The 17,582-nt window shown below is 43.3% G+C and overlaps 1 non-coding gene across 1 annotated transcript; it reads right to left on the reverse strand.

The window, feature by feature from the left end:
- Positions 1-893: 893 nt before the first annotated feature.
- Positions 894-970, reverse strand: Trnas-cga (transfer RNA serine (anticodon CGA)). The gene has a single exon. It is a non-coding gene; the product is annotated as a tRNA-Ser (tRNA).
- Positions 971-17,582: the final 16,612 nt, after the last annotated feature.

A 17,582-nucleotide genomic window follows, 5' to 3' on the forward strand; every position in this document is an offset into this window, starting at 1 on the left:
CAAAGGTAGTGTGGGACATTAATCATGAGCTGTGGTAGTCAGAGTTTATTTAGTGTGTCAGGAAACTGTTTTTCTACATGTCTTGGCACTTTGTTGGGTGTCCATTTAAACGTAGATATTGCTTTGAATTTAAATTGTCCTCCTGTATTACGCCGTTAGCCAACAATGCAGACGCAACAATCAGTTTGATGGCACGCTGCGCGCCGTTTGGAGCTCAGCAGTTGCGTGGGACCACCGCCGTAAAGCGATGCCGTGCGTCCCGGTCCATACTTTTCAGTGTTTCGTGCAGTGTTCGCAGAGTTTGCGAAAAACCAACCGCACTCGTTTCAACTTGCCGTACACCTTGGCTGTGACTATTTGGCTTGCAACGGCACACTGTCCTATATAGTGCACAAACACTCGTACTGTAGCAGGCTTCCTCGATTCACCATATCTCTTTTACCTCGAAGAAAAGGGTTTGCGATATGAAACTTATTTTAACTTGTCTATTTGCGTATAGCTCACAGGTCGCTGGCACTGAATAACTCATTGTCACTGGGTAAATGTACACTGTCCTGTTCATTATCCATTTTGTTCAGAAAGAAAACTGTAGCTCATGATACCATTAGTTTGTGTTTTATGATAAATGTCCACGTTCGTTATTTGTTCCTGTGTTTCTATACGAAACTATGTCGGCGTACTTTTTGCTCACAACATTTTATTTCATAAATTGGTAGGTGATTGTCTTCTCAGAGAGTACGTGCCTCTAATACTACATTTCGCGGTCGCGACGCTGTCTGACATCTCACAGAGCATGAGAGAACTCGCTTGAGAACAACAGCACTTTATCAGAATGAGATTTTCACTCTGCAGCGGAGTGTGCGCTGATATGAAACTTCCTGGCAGATTAGAACTGCGTGCCCGGCCGAGACTCGAACTCGGGACCTTTGCCTTTCGCGGGCAAGTGCTCTACCAACTGAGCTACCGAAGCACGACTCACGCCCGGTACTCACAGCTTTACTTCTGCCAGTACCTCGTCTCCTACCTTCCAAACTTTACAGAAGCTCTCCTGCGAACCTTGCAGAACTAGCACTCCTGAAAGAAAGTTTGGAAGGTAGGAGACGAGGTACTGGCAGAAGTAAAGCTGTGAGTACCGGGCGTGAGTCGTGCTTCGGTAGCTCAGTTGGTAGAGCACTTGCCCGCGAAAGGCAAAGGTCCCGAGTTTGAGTCTCGGTCGGGCACACAATTTTAATCTGCCAGGAAGTTTCACAACAGCACTTTATGTCGTACTACTGATGCGCTTATGTATTGAAGTGAAAACACTAGGACATGAACGCACTGTAAGTGCTTTTAGAAGCTGTCTCCAAATGAGACAAAATCTGTTCATTTTCTACCCCCGAGTTACTGTGTGTGGGGGGGGGGGGGGGGGATTTTTTCATCCTTTCGTCACCGAAGTCTGTAACAACGCATGGTACACACATCATAAACAATAAATAATAAAAGAAATAAGAAAATACATACATAAATAAATCCCTATACTTAAATTGCTAGGTAGTACAAACAACAGATTAATAATGGAGCTTGGCTGCTGTGCCCTACTGCCTCTAAAGTCTGTGCTTGCGTATATGGTGTTTGTGTTCATGTTTGTCTTCCTTTTTCCTTCCATCAAATATCTTCTGATCAGATTAGACAAAATATTATAAACATAGCAAAAAACTAAGTTTACTGCATGCCTCTAAAGTCAGCATACATCCTTAGTGTTTTCATACTGTAAAATACACTCCTGGAAATTGAAATAAGAACACCGTGAATTCATTGTCGCAGGAAGGGGAAACTTTATTGACACATTCCTGGGGTCAGATACATCACATGATCACACTGACAGAACCACAGGCACATAGACACAGGCAACAGAGCATGCACAATGTCGCCACTAGTACAGTGTATATCCACCTTTCGCAGCAATGCAGGCTGCTATTCTCCCATGGAGACGATCGTAGAGATGCTGGATGTAGTCCTGTGGAACGGCTTGCCACGCCATTTCCACCTGGCGCCTCAGTTGGACCAGCGTTCGTGCTGGACGTGCAGACCGCGTGAGACGACGCTTCATCCAGTCCCAAACACGCTCAATGGGGGACAGATCCGGAGATCTTGCTGGCCAGGGTAGTTGACTTACACCTTCTAGAGCACGTTGGGTGGCACGTGATACATGCGGACGTGCATTGTCCTGTTGGAACAGCAAGTTCCCTTGCCGGTCTAGGAATGGTAGAACGATGAGTTCGATGACGGTTTGGATGTACCGTGCACTATTCAGTGTCCCTTCGACGATCACCAGTGGTGTACGGCCAGTGTAGGAGATCGCTCCCCACACCATGATGCCGGGTGTTGGCCCTGTGTGCCTCGGTCGTATGCAATCCTGATTGTGGCGCTCACCTGCACGGCGCCAAACACGCATACGACCATCATTGGCACCAAGGCAGAAGCGACTCTCATCGCTGAAGACGACACGTCTCCATTCGTCCCTCCATTCACGCCTGTCGCGACACCACTGTAGGCGGGCTGCACGATGTTGGGGCGTGAGCGGAAGACGGCCTAACGGCGTGCGGGACCGTAGCCCAGCTTCATGGAGACGGTTGCGAATGGTCCTCGCCGATACCCCAGGAGCAACAGTGTCCCTAATTTGCTGGGAAGTGGCGGTGCGGTCCCCTAGGGCACTGCGTAGGATCCTACGGTGTTGGCGTGCATCCGTGCGTCGCTGCGGTCCGGTCCCAGGTCGACGGGCACGTGCACCTTCCGCCGACCACTGGCGACAACATCGATGTACTGTGGAGACCTCACGCCCCACGTGTTGAGCAATTCGGCGGTACGTCCACCCGGCCTCCCGCATGCCCACTATACGTCCTCGCTCAAAGTCCGTCAACTGCACATACGGTTCACGTCCACGCTGTCGCGGCATGCTACCAGTGTTAAAGACTGCGATGGAGCTCCGTATGCCACGGCAAACTGGCTGACACTGACGGCGGCGGTGCACAAATGCTGCGCAGCTAGCGCCATTCGACGGCCAACACCGCGGTTCCTGGTGTGTCCGCTGTGCCGTGCGTGTGATCATTGCTTGTACAGCCCTCTCGCAGTGTCCGGAGCAAGTATGGTGGGTCTGACACACCGGTGTCAATGTGTTCTTTTTTCCATTTCCAGGAGTGTAGATTATTAAATTCCTCTGGCGTTACTTAGGTCACATAGTGTATTTCTCAGTGATCTTGGTTATGTTTTATTACGTCAATCGTCAGTCATAGTGACATTAATGTAACTTAGTGGATTTTCTCCGCCGATTGAAGTCTCGCAGTATCTCGCCGAGCGCCACCTGTAAATAATTGTGTTTGTTTCGGCGTTATCTCATTTTTTCGGCTAGTTGGTATCCTGTAACTTACCTTGTACATACTCCTTTACTTTGTTATAAGAGACGGTGTTATGTTTGTCTCAGTTAACATTCACAAATCGTATCTCAACATCGTACTTGCATTCAGACATGTATATAAAGTTGAAAAAAAATTATTTGAATGACAGTAAGATCACACAAGTTGTTGTTATTCATGAATCCTATCTTTAGGTGCACTTTCCTTAGATTAGGTTACTGTGCGTATGATGTACAGTACGCTAAACTTTCATTAGCAGCCAGAAATCATTTTTATAATTGCAGCATACAAAAAAATCAACATCATTTTTTATGCGATACATTTATAGATAAAACCTCGTGGTGTGGATACGTCAAAAAACAAACAGTACTTTCTCAGCAACCTATAGTGTACTTGCGTCACATATTTATCCTTTGTTCCTTAGGGAGTCCAATATTTTTCTGCAACTTACCCTGTACCTTATTGATTTGATACACAAATGGCATAAAAAAAATAACTTACATCTATATTGTTCCGAGGTCTGTGCTAATTGTTCGCTCCAGATACCTCCGTGTATAAACTTAAAACTAAAATACCACTGTGACCAAACAAAAACACCCCGCCAAAACCTACAAGTACACTTGGTGTTCAGTCACCAACTGACGTGCATGTCATAGCTTACCTGTGCCTTGCGTCCACGTTCACTGACAAATTTAAACAATAATAATGAAATGTACTTATTCACTTACCTGAATAATATGTACTTTCTTTATCCTAATCGTGTTCGTTCTCTTTTTTTACAGTAACTTATTTTATACGCGTGCATCGATAGATATGGCGTGTGATAATTATAGAAGAATTTTCTTAAGTTTCTGTGTGCATACAGTCCTTTGATCTTGCCATTGTGAGGGTATGCAAGTAAATAACATCTGTCGTGTGGTATATGGACAATTACGTACGGACCAGTACATTTTATTTGACACTTAGCGTTTTTCTTAGCTAACAAGGAAGATTTCACATGATTTTAGACTAACACCTTTTCTCTGACTGCAAATCTGGTAACACCATGTAGCTGTTTATCATAATGCTTCTTTCGGCGTTGGGCTTGTTGTGTGATAGAGATTGATACTTGCCTTATTTTTTCATTTAGGTCTACGGGTTGTCTAGGAACAGACGGGATAGGGTTTACCCATTCATTATTCTCTTTCTTATTGCATATCAGATCAGACGGTGTAACTGCAGTATCGCATATTGTTAGATTGTTTACCACACGTTCAAAAACGTTTAAATATTCAATCCACTTAGATTGCTTGTTGGCTACATATGTCCTCATAAACCTATTCAATTCAAAGAATATTCTTTCAGCTCGGTTGGATTGCGGGCTATACCTGGATATCAATATTTGTTTAACCTGTTCTTTCAGAAATTGTTTCCAAGCATGGCATGTAAAATTGGTTGCGTTATCTGATAAGATCGCCTGTGGTTTCCCAACAGACGGGAAGTAATCGTTTAGCAAACGTCTGATAATAGGCTTAGCTGCAGTTGTTTTCGTGGCATACAATTTCACGTAGCCCTACTTTGAAAATACATCATATACTCCAATAACATATTTTACACCTCCCCCGGCAGAGGGTAAAGGACCCATAGCATCTATGCATACTAGCTCTAGCGGGTTTTTTGGTAAAATAGGATGCAACTCTGTCTCGCAGTTCAGATTGACAGGCCTAACCTTCTGACAAATAATACAAGTTTTCAATATTTGTTGTGTGCGTCGAAGCATATTGGGAAAGTAGCAGTACATATTTAATTTCTTACAGCACTTGCGGGCGCCGTAGTGTCCCCAAGCGTAGTGAGTATGCCAAATTAAACTTTTCCCATATGCTTCGGGTACACAAATGCACCATGTATCGCTGTCCATGTTTCTATACAACAGTCTTTTAGATTACTGCAGAGACAGAATAGTGGAATGGCGCGTGGGCAACCGGAAGGTAATAAGTAAAATTACCAAGGGATGTCCGCAGGGATCGATCTGTGGACCCATCTTCTGGGACATAATTTTTGAACCTCTCCTGCAACTGCTGGAGGAGGATATGAGGACAGACGGTGCTGTCGCCTATGCAGATGACCTACTGGTGGTCATCTCAGCAAATACAAGAGCCCAGCTAGAGGAGAAGGCGAGTGGCACACTGCAGACAATAACACAATGGTGCAACACAAACAAACTCAAGATAGCGGGCAACAAAACAACATACACACTGCTCAAAGGGCAACTCAGACGCAATCCATCTATTAAAATACAGAACAACAACATAAAGAGAATGACGGTAACCCGCTACTTGGGCGTATACATAGATGAGAAGCTGAACTTCCATGAACATATCAGAATAACAACAAACAAGGCAGAAAAATTACTACATAAACTGGCAAGGATTAATTCAGGACAATACAGACTTCCTCTGTCAGTCACACGAACTTACCACTGCGCACTCTTCGAATCAGTGCTAAGCTTTGCGGCCAGTACATGGGCGCACAGACTCAACCTCGCCACAAACAGAACAGCGGTTAGGCGAGGGCAGAGAAGCGTCCTTCTGCGACTATCGGGAGCCTTCGGCACTACATCAGTTGAAGCACTGTGTGTCGTGCTAGGAATCTTCCCGATAGATATCACAATCAAATATCGGGCCGCTCTGTACTGGTTAAAGATGGGTAGACTAGACCAGGTCAACATATTGACTGGTTCCCCGCTGAACAATAAGCGGGACCTCAAAAATTGGAAAATCGACACATGGCAACAGGAATGGGGCACAAGTGATAAGGGACGGAGAGTCTATACATTTTTTCCGAACATAACGGAAAGATTAAGAATGAAACATGCCGATCCTAGCCGCGGCATGGTGCATTTCTTGACTGGCCACGGACCTTATCCCACGCACTTAAATCGCGTGAGTCTTAGAGACACATCAACGTGTACATGTGGAGGTATGGGAACCCCCGAACACACAATCCTATTCTGCGGGAAATACAGACAGCACAGGAACACACCTGGGATACAACACTTACAGACAGAGGAACACATATACGACGCGATCAGAACACCTGAACTTTGGGACATACTGAACGCACTAACAGACAAAATTTCTGACGAATGCCACAAAGAGTACAGGAACAGAAGACCACACAGACAATAAACCTATATGCAGCACCCAGACAGACACCATAGTGTGGAAGAACTAAACTAAGTCTCAATATAAAACAACTGACATGCAATAGACTTACATAAGTAGACCTAAAACTGACAATAGATTAATGTATAAAATTAGACATAAACAGTGTCGGCGCACCGTCGCAATTGCCATCAGCTACCACGGCACTCTAAACCTGTATACAAGTAACCAGATAGAACATAAATAGAGATATCAAACGCCACAACTAGAATAGAATAGAACTTCCTAGGCTAAGGTTAGGGGACTGAGGATCAGAGGCTTGAAGATAAATCCCAAGGCGCTCATCCTCAGTCCCCTTCGGTGGTGGGACTATCATCTCTTCCTTTCCTATCGTCTTTTCTCCTCTTCAGACTAAACTATTCCTTGTATTTCCTTCTTCCAATTCAAAATTAATTTTTGTAAAATTTTTGTTAAATCGGTTTTGGGAAAGCTGCCAAAGTAAAGAAAAAAAAAAAAAAAGAAGAAAAAAAAAAAGAAAGCACAGACCCGCCTCCACGTGGCGGGACACGGGCAACGGTGCGACCGGATGCGGGAACTGGTGTGAGTTTCATCAACTACATCAGTGTCCGCACACCGGTCGTAGCGGCCAAGTGGTCAAAATAGACCCACCTTAAGCACTTAGGTGGTGGGTCGTAAAATCAGGGTGGCAAGTGAAAAAAAAAAAAAAAAAAAAAAAAAAAAAAAAGTGTCCATGTTTCTCCTGTAGAATAATACATCCTTATGTAACCTGTAATGCTGTTTTGTAGGTAAAGGGGTGTTATTGTTTAACTGCGATCTGACTTTACTCCAGCGGTCATCTTCTTCCTGTAATTTGGCCATATCATTGCACATATCCAAAAAATATTTCCTAAATTTGGTGTCCTTTATGAGCATAACTTTAAATTCTGTGTTCTCTTCTACCAATTCTTCGAACTCAGGTAATCCTTGTGGTAATCTTGACAGTGCGTCGGCGATTACGTTATCTTTGACATTCACGTATATAAATTCAGAATCATAAGACTGCAAAAATAACGTCCACCGCGCAAGGCGATCGTGTAGCAACCTACAAATGAGCAAAAAGCTTAATGCCTGATGGTCACTGTAGACTCTTACACGCTTGCCGAATAGATAATAGTTGAACTTCTTAAAGGCCCCCACAATAGAAAGGGCTTCTAATTCTGTTGTGAAATACCTGCGCTCGTATTCTGATAGAGCAAACTAATTATCTTAACATTGTCGGAGCTAGCGCCTTCGTCCAGCTGAAATAGACAGGCTCCTAGTCCCGAAAATGAAGCATCCGCCGCTATACAAAAATCTTTGCTCATGTCAGGATGTTCTAGGATATTAAAATTAACCAAAGCGTGTTTTATTTTATCGAAATCTGTCTGGCATTGGGGCGTCCAGATCCACTGTTTGTCCTTCTTTAATAGGCCCCGTAGTGCGGGGCTATTGATCAACTGGTTCGGTACGAGCCGGTGAAAGGAAGAGCAGAAACCCACAAATACCTTTAGCTGTCGTTTTGTACATGGCGCGGGAAAGTTTTTTATGGCTAACAGTTTTTCTGGGTCGGGTCTTATCCCTGCAGTTGAAATTATGTGACCGAGAAATTTTAACCGCTGAACACCTCTGTAGCATTGTTTCAAAAAGCACTATATGTTTATCCCACGTAGGTGTTGCTATTAATATGTCATCTATATAAACTGTGAGATTGTCAAGGAGGTCAGGTCCTAAAACAGTGTCGAGCGCAGTTATGAAAACGCCGGCACTCACGTTCAATCCGAACGGCAGAACACAATACTGGTACGACCTACCTGCAAACAAGAATGCTGTATACTTCCTACTATCAGGTGATAGTGCGATTTGCCAGTACGAACTACGAAGGTCTACACTAGTTAAATACTGCACCTCATGAAATCGCTGCAGCTGTTCTTCCAGGTTTTCAGGTCGGGTGGTTACTGGAGCTATAATCTTATTAATCTCCCTGGCGTCGAGAACGAGTCTCACAGAATTGTCGGCTTTCTTGACCGCTAGTAGTGGACTGCAATAAGGCGATAATGAAGTCTCTATAGTATTACACGAGAGCATTCTCTTTATTTCTTGAGCCACTGGCTCTGTTTGTGACCAAGGTATGGAATAGGTGTTCTTACAGAATGTGTCGTGGGGCTGGACATCCATGTTATACTGATACGTCCTAATGATTCCGGGCCTTTTATCAAACACACGAGCATAGCGTAACAATAAACTTCTAAGATTACCCTTCTGTTGTTGTGAGATTTCCAGGCATTCAGATATTTTCAGTTCAATGTCTGCTGCTCTACCTGCTGACACCACAGTTCACTTGAGTCGCTACATCGTGAAGTATTGACCTTTATGATTTGGATGTGTATAGTTCGACAAGATTTGTGTTCCTACTCTTGACTTTTATTAAATCCATACAACAATTCTTTCCGTTAATATAAAAATGACACTTTCCAGATTCCAAGTCAATTTTAGCACACTTTGCCCTTAAGAAATCCATGCCGAAAATGCACCGTTCTGTCAACCGTTTTACTACTAGAAAAACTGGCTGAAAAACAATGTCTTCAATCTGCACTTCGACCATGGTTTGCATTTTAATTAGCTTGGATTTACCGCCTATGGCTCCTAATATCCTACAATTTTGTACTGGATAGGACGGTAAAGTTGTGTGAATGTTAATCTCTTTAAATAGTGCCTTGGACACCACAGTAATGTTTCGCACCAGTATCCACAAGGATATGCGTAGGTACGTTTCCTACTACGGCCTGTAAACTAGCTTGTACTATACCATCACCTTCACATGACTGTGGTTCTTCCTCCTTGGTCAATAAATCACTCATGTCCGTTTCATCTCGGTACCTGAGCAATTACTATAATGACAGTATGGATCGCCCCCACGACTATCTATGGCCAACATTGTGGAGCATAATGAGGCCATGGTCAGTTTAACGCTCCGCGGCTCACATCTGTTTGTGTTTCGTTTGCGACTTCAATTATATTTACCCCTGACGTGTTGTTCCTTAGCTGAGTACTCCTGTCGTGGTTTTACCCTGAGTTTAGAGGCATATTGTCACCTAGTGTTTGAGATTGATAGGCTTGGCTGTTAACTGGATATTGCCACTGCCTACTTTGATGATCTCCCGCGTGGTTGCGGCTAAATTCAGGTTGGAAACTATTGTAACTGTTTCCCCACTGGTTCCTATTGCCATTTCTGTTCCAGTTACGTTTTCGGTCATCGGAATAACCAGAAAAATTCCTATCGCCGTTTTTTCTTTTTCTATTGTACTGTGGATGGTAGGTCTGGTTGTAGCTGTTGCCGTAATTTCCTCCCGAACTCGGGCCTGGCGGCTGTGGTGTCGTGGCGCGATCGACAAAAGCCGGTCGCGACTCAGCCGCGCACGCTACACTGTTGACGCCGAAATGCGGCTGGCGCTGCGCAGGCTAGCTGCTACCGCTGCCACGAAAATTGTTTTGGTGGGCTTGATTTTGCCTGGCATCCTCAATAATTAAATCGATAGAATCTAATACAGATAGGAAATATTCGAGATTGCTCTCTGGTACTTGTACTAATTTTTCTCGGATACTGAACGGTAATTTTGCCTTCAGGATACGCAATACGTCTGTGTGTTGACGGGCTCGTCCCAGAACCGCGTTTTATTTAAGAATTTTTAAAAATACTTCCGGAGTGATCCAAATTTTGGATTGTATTGCTCTGGGTTGAACAAAGCTTTCCTTAATCTCTCTTGTACACCTTGTGACCAATACTTAGAATGCACCTTTAAATTGTTCTAAAGTCTGACAGTTTTCCGACATTTTCATTGCCCATAGGGCACCATCGCCTTGTATACATCCAGTTACATACTGTATTTTTTGCTTTTCAGACCAGGTCTTAGGCAACACATTCTTAAAAGACTTTATAAAAATTACCGGGTGGAAGGTTTTTTTCTGCGATAAACACTTGGAACTGCTTGTGTTTCATAAGGCTTTCCTCTAACTGAACAGCCGATAAAGTTGGTTCGATTGTCTGGTGTCTCTCTCGTTCGTCGCAGTAATGGTGGTTACCGTAACGACCTTGGTTTGATGAAAACACGGGTACATCGGGATAAAGATAACTGTTTGCTGCATCGTGACTCTTACCTGTGCAACTGTCATCAAATTCCTCTTCTGGATGTTGTTCTCTCTCGTTCTGTGTATGGTGTTTACTCTTTAGTTGCTCGTCTACATGTTTTTTCCAGTCAGGTAAGTCCTGTGTCAGAGTCTTTTGTAACTGAGCTAGGTCAGTTTGTAGTTTAGTTACGGACGTGTTCTGGGTTGTGTAACCCTGTTCTACAGTATGAGTTATTGCTTTTTTCAATTCTATCTTTAAAGTATGGTTGATATGTTTGTCTTTATCCTCTAAAAATTCGCCAAACTGCTGTTTTTGTTGTTTCGTCATATCATCAACTTGGTCTACAGCCTCCTGCATTTTGACACTAAGATCGGTCTGCTGTAAACTCATAGCTTCAAAATTTTCGCTTAAGGTACGGATCTGTTCTGGCATATCCTTAATTGTGAACTTTTAAGTTGTCAATGTCTTGGCTCATGTAATTTAAATCTTCGCGTACTACCTCTATCACTTGATCCGCTACCTTTCTTCTTAACTGGGTCAGTTGAGTCGTCAGGTTGTTTTTCATGTCGGTAAGTTTCTTCACGTCATTTTCTATTTTGTCCATTCGTGTTGTAATATTTTCTACACGCGTATTTACAGTACCTATTTGTGCTGTAACATTATCTATCTGCGAGGTGACATTTTCTGGGTGAGCGTGCATTTGTGCTGTAACATTTTCTGTGTCAGCGTGCATTTGTGCTGTGACGTGAGCGTGCATTTGTGCTATAACATTTTCTACACGTGTGTAGAAAATGACGCTGTGACGTGAACTGCAAACTGTGACACTAAATTCGTCAGCATCTCTCTAAACATGCGCATGAGGTCTGGTTCTACTGGGTCTTGTCTATTGTCAGTATTCGTGTCTGTTTCTGTAGTCGACATGTTGTCGCCCGTCGCTTGCGACTGAGCACTGTCGGTCGCTGCGACTGTGTTTTCAGTATTCGCAGTACTTTCTGCCTCGAGGCTATGTAAAGGTTAGACTATGGGTTCCTCATCTGACAAACTATCCATGGTTTTGGTTTGAGATCTGAGTTTCACCATGCCGATTCACAACACAGAAAAGCGTGCAGCCGAACTTCACTATCGTACTACACGTAAATAAACCACAGATGGCTTTGTGCTCATCCGTGAAAATTCACGTAGTAAAATATGTCTCTGGCAAAACAGAGGACTGATAAATGAGTCTCTTCTTTTTCGGGCGCAATTAATAAAATTTGTCCGCCATCTTGTGGTGCATTTACATATAATAGCAAGTGAACTATTGCAATTTTTACGTAAAAAAATGGAAAAGAATTTGGAAAAAGGAACTGATGCGTTCTACGCAGTGGGTGTCGAAAAAATTAAAAAAACAATCCCACATTTACTTTCAACTAAAACGTAGTAGTGCTGCTGCTCTAACCTTACGTGTTTTTTTCGGACGGTTTGGTAGTCAGAAGAATTAACATTAAATGGTCCAACACTTTTCTCTCAAAAATTGGTAATTTCTATGGGCTTTTTCTTTTATGGTACGCAGCTCGCGTAACATGCAGCGGTAACAATGAGTTGTAGTAACAATAATGGATGGCAAAAAATGGCTTAAATATTTCAACTAAAATTTCTACTGATTTTTACTGAAATAATCGCCATGGCACTCGGTCGCCATTGTTATGTTATTGTTGTCTTGTGTTATTGCAGTTGTATAGATATTAAATTATTGTAGCGGTTTGCTTAGTCAGCCGTACTTCGGAATTTTTGACATTAAATATAGCCTGAAACTTGCGTAATAAATACTTCGCGTGAAGTGGGATTTGCGGCATAAACAAAAATTAATTGCGGAGATGCAATCCACTAAATATTAACAGAAAAGCTTTAGAACAATGCACACGACTGACTACACAAATTCAGAGGGTACGTACGGTACATTCGCGCGCGAATGGTTGTGATCTGATGAGAAAGATCTATCTTAATTTCTTTTCGTAAAATAATTACGTCGTAACACACTCGGAGATTGCGAACGTACAATCAGGGTAGAGGCACGTACTTTCTATCATTCCCCGTGGCCTAGGTAAAAGAATTTCAATTATTTAAATTTAAGAGTAATTCTTTTTCTATCGGACTCCTATTTTTATACGAAAAGCAAGATTGCAGGTTCTGAATGTCTCGGCACAAACACATCGGAATTACTTTTAGCGGCCACCAGAGGAAAGTGGTGAGCACGATCACGTACCTCTGTTGTTGAGCAGCGCCGTCGTGAAGATCGTCGCCTCCATCTAAAATTCGCCTTCTCGAACTAACAGAATAATCTGTGCTCCATTGGTATGGGATTTAGGCTTGATCTTGACAGAAATTATAAAACACATTTTTCATCACTTAACACACACATAGACATGAAATTATACCGTACGTCTTTTCGAAAGCACTCAGAACAGAAAGTAGTTAATACTAGAAGTAATAAAAGAATCTCGAAATTAGCCTATTGTCTATCAAGGATAAAACAGTTTTTCAGAGTATTCCTCTGGTATGACAGTCGAACAAATTTTCTTCTTGTAGCTTTGAGATTAAATTACAACATTTTTTAGTTCCTTTTCAACGGGAATAGATGAGACGGCGCCAATCCGTCGTCTTCCACGGGGCAGCTCCGTGACACTTTTACTTCATTACATAAAAGAATAAATGGTTTAATTAACTTTGACACACTTCTTTGCCATGGGATACTGGAAAATTTGCTGCTGTTATGGACTAACAAAGCATCACTTGATGCACTAATTTACAAACTGTTCTCTCGAGGTGCAATGTTCAACGTTACTAACTACATTTCATAACAAAGTTGATCTACTCGTTGGTCTTAGACAGTGCCGATGTTTGTTGTAGTTGAGGTCTCGAACTAGGCACGTTCTAGCAAACTCAGCATCATATTGGCCTCAAAGTGAGGGCGCTGCAGAACTGATGGGATAGACGTGGTCTTCATGAGCGTCTCCCATACTTCGTTGCGTACTGCGGCGAGGCCTCACTAAAGTCTGTGGTACTGATTCGCGCGTGGCAACGCAATCTCTGTACGGTACCAAATTAGGAAAGCTGAATCGTTGCTTTGTCTCAGACATACAGAGTATCAGAGTTATTTGTTTCATTTCTCGGTAATAAAGTCTAGTGGTGACCTTGTTACTCAATAATTAATTTATTTCTATCATATTCCAAAGTTACCAGTTGACTTGCAGCAGTGCCTTCCCTAATCCGTAATAACAAGTGTGGGAAAATGTGGAAAAGTAATGTATGTGCCAAGGTAAAACAGGAGCTTATACTGTGAAGAACAAACCATAACCAAACGTTAAAGTAGTATTTTCAGAAGAACAGTGATGCTGTAAGTGAGAAGTGGCTGCATTGCTGAAACCAAAGGCGAAACAAAAATAGAAAGTTAAAGACTCTCGAAGTCAGATGGGAATGAGAAACATAAATGATTTACTTTGTTACGTTTGAACGGAATATTTGTGGTCTTGTAGCTGTGTAAACTAGCTCGTTACTTAATAATTATTATGTACAAACGATGCGGAAATCATCTGGGATAGTTCAAGAACTTCGCTCCGTCCTATAAACGTGAGATTACAGGATGCATCGACGTCCATCACCCACAGTTACCGATGTCTCACGAACAGCTTGATATGCATTTGGTAATCAGCTGTTATTTTCTGGTGGGACGAGGGACATTCTCAGAATTTCTGCGATGAACTGACGAATTTATGTACTTTGGTAATTTTTTCAAGGTGAAACATAGTCATTCAGACTTAAATGACGCAACAGCAATGTGAAACGTTTCGTACTGTTACACATCTTATGTGCTGCTTTCTATCATCAGTTTCTGTACGCCAGTAATCTATACAGCTTCTTTTAGAGATAGCACACGTCTAAGAACTGTTTCTCGTGATTGTATTTCTTCACATGGGTTGGTACGGAAATAATTTTTACCAATCCATACAGAATAAAGGCCTGTCTAGAGCGGAATCAGATCAGTAAGTCTACATAAAAAAACTGCAGCGCGTCTCCTGGGCTCGTGACCATATCGGTTGGATCCTAGACGGCTGGAAAACCGTGCTCTGGCCACACGAGTTCCTATTTCAGTCAGTGAGAACTGGTGGTATTGTTACAGTGTTATGCAGACCCCACGACGTCATCAACCCAAATTGCAAGCTGGTGGTGGCTAAATAATTCTGGGCGCTGTGTTTACATGGAAACGACTAGGTTCTCTGTTCCAACAGAAACAATCTTTCACTGGGAGTTGTTATTACAAACAGAAGAAGGCCGCTGCAATCGTGGCCGAAACGTTGGTTTTGCTATAGCAGTAGCAGTTTTTACATTATGACGCGGTACCAAACCCAGAAAACTTTTATGTCGATTGACTCTGGCCGCGGAAGCCTAAGTAATTATATTGGAAGTGGTTATGTTTGGCGACTTGGAGACCATTTTCAGCCATTGATGAAATTCATGTTCCCAAACTACGATGGCCTTTTTACGCCTGACAATGCCCCATATCAACGAGCCACAGTTGTTCGCGACTGCTTTGAATGGTTGAAGAACATACTGAAGAATTCATGCGAATTGTCGGGCCACCCACATCGGCCGGCATCAGTCCCATTGAACATTTATGGGACATAATCGAGGGGTCAGTTGATGTACAAAATCCCGCACCGGCAACACTTTCGCAATTGTGGACGGCTACAGGGGCAGCATGGCTCAGTACTCTTGCAGGAGACTTCGACTTGTTAGGTACAGGGCACGTGCTGTTGCTGCACTATGCCGGGCAAAAGGAGGTCCTATACTATATTAGGAGGTATTCCATGAACTGCCATCACACTGTATTACATTACAAGGGATTACCCAATTGCATTGTGATCACGAATAGTGTCTCAGATGACTCATCCCTCTATTTAGAGGTAACCAGTCCGTTCATTTTCAGCAACAACGCAACTGACATGTGATTCTGAGAAAGAGTAACTGTAGTAATTACATTCAGACGATGGAAGGATTTATAATTCAGAAAAGAGTTTTCGACTGTGGGAGAGCTGAGAATGAAGATTGTCGAAGCGTTTAAGAAGAGTCATGGGAGAATCCTGAAAAGCGAGTGGGCTAAAATAATATTAAAGGCGCGGTTGTCTGCAGAATCAGCGGATAGTGGAACGTGTGGAAAACACCAACACGACACCGCTAGCCATTAAAAAAAAATTGTTCAAATGGCTCTGAGCACTATGGGACTTAACTTCTGCGGTCATCAGTCCCCTATAACTTAGAACTACTTAAACCTAACTAACCTAAGGGCATCACACACATCCAAGCCCGAGGCAGGATTCGTACCTGCGACCGTAGCGGTCGCGCGGTTCCTGACTGTAGCGCCTACAACCGCTCGGCTAGCCATTAAAATTGTACAAACATGAAGGACAGAAAACATCCAAAATTTATTTATTATGCATATGCAGTGTATGAGGGTAAATACATGATTAAGTTTCTAGGAGATTTTTTGGCTTTTCAGCAGTGGTCGTTATCTTCTTTACTCAAGGCGCAATACTGACAATGTGGGGATGTCATGTCAGCAGCATATTTGCCGGTATTATATCTTGGAAGTCTACGTAAATTAGTACGTTATGACGACCTATCAAAGCAGCTACAGTAAGGGCGCAATAAGTTGGTCGGCAGGCTCCAAAGAGGACTCCATTCGGAACGAGACCCCAAATCTGTGACATTGTAATCGCCTGACGGAGTGCTGTTGTGCTGTCTTTGTGAGCGGATGATGAATTGGTGAAAAACAGTAACTGTTCTTATACACTGAAGAGCCAAAGAAACTGGTACACCTTCCTAACATCGTGTAGGGCCCCCGCGAGCACCACAAGTGCCGCAACACGACGTGTCGTGGACGCGACTAATGTCTGAATTAGTGCTAGATGGAACTGACACCGTGAATCCTGCAGGGCTGTCCATAAATCCGGAAGAGTACGAGTGGGAGGAGATCTCTTCTGAACAGCACATTGAAAGGCATCCCGCACATGCTCAATAATGTTCATGTCTGGGGAGTTTCGTGGCCAGCGAGAATGTTTAAACTCAGAAGAGTGTTCCTGGAGCCACTCTGTAGCAATTCTGGACTTGGGAGGTGTCCCAATGTCGAACTGGAATTGCCCAAGTCTGTCGGAATGCACAATGGACATGAATGGATGGAGGTGATCAGAGAGGATGCTTAAGTACGTGTCACCCTTCAGAGTCGTATCTAGATGTATCAAGGGTCTCATATAAATTCAACTGCACACGACCCACACCATTACAGAGCCTCCACCAGCTTGAATAGTCCCCTGCTGACACGCAGGGTCCGTGGATTCACGAGGTTGTCTCCATATCCGTACACGTCCATTGGCTCGATATAATTTGAAACGAGACTCGTCCCACCGGGCAACACGTTTCCAGTCGTAAACAGTCCAATGTCGGTGCTAACGGACCCAGACGAGGCGTAAAGCTTTATGTAACGCAGTCATCAAAGCTACACGAGTGGGCCTTCGGCTCGGAAAGCCCATATCGATGATATTTATTTGAATCGTTTGCACGCTGACACTTGTTGACGGTCCAGCATAGAAATCTGCAGCAATTTGCGGAAGGATTGCACTTCTGTCACGTTGAACGATTCTCTTCAGTCGTCGTTGGTCCCATACTTGCAGGATATTCTTCTAGCTCCAGTGATGTCGGACATTTGATGTTTTACCGGATTCCTGCTATTCATGGTACATTCGTGAAACGGTCGTGCGGGAAAATCCCCACTTCATCGCTACCTCGGAGATTCTGTGAGACATCGCTCGTGGCAGACTTAAAGACCACGTTCAAACTCACTTAAAT

The sequence above is a fragment of the Schistocerca serialis genome, chromosome 9 (assembly GCF_023864345.2).
Source record: "Schistocerca serialis cubense isolate TAMUIC-IGC-003099 chromosome 9, iqSchSeri2.2, whole genome shotgun sequence".
In the NCBI taxonomy this organism is placed as follows: Eukaryota; Metazoa; Arthropoda; class Insecta; order Orthoptera; family Acrididae; genus Schistocerca; species Schistocerca serialis.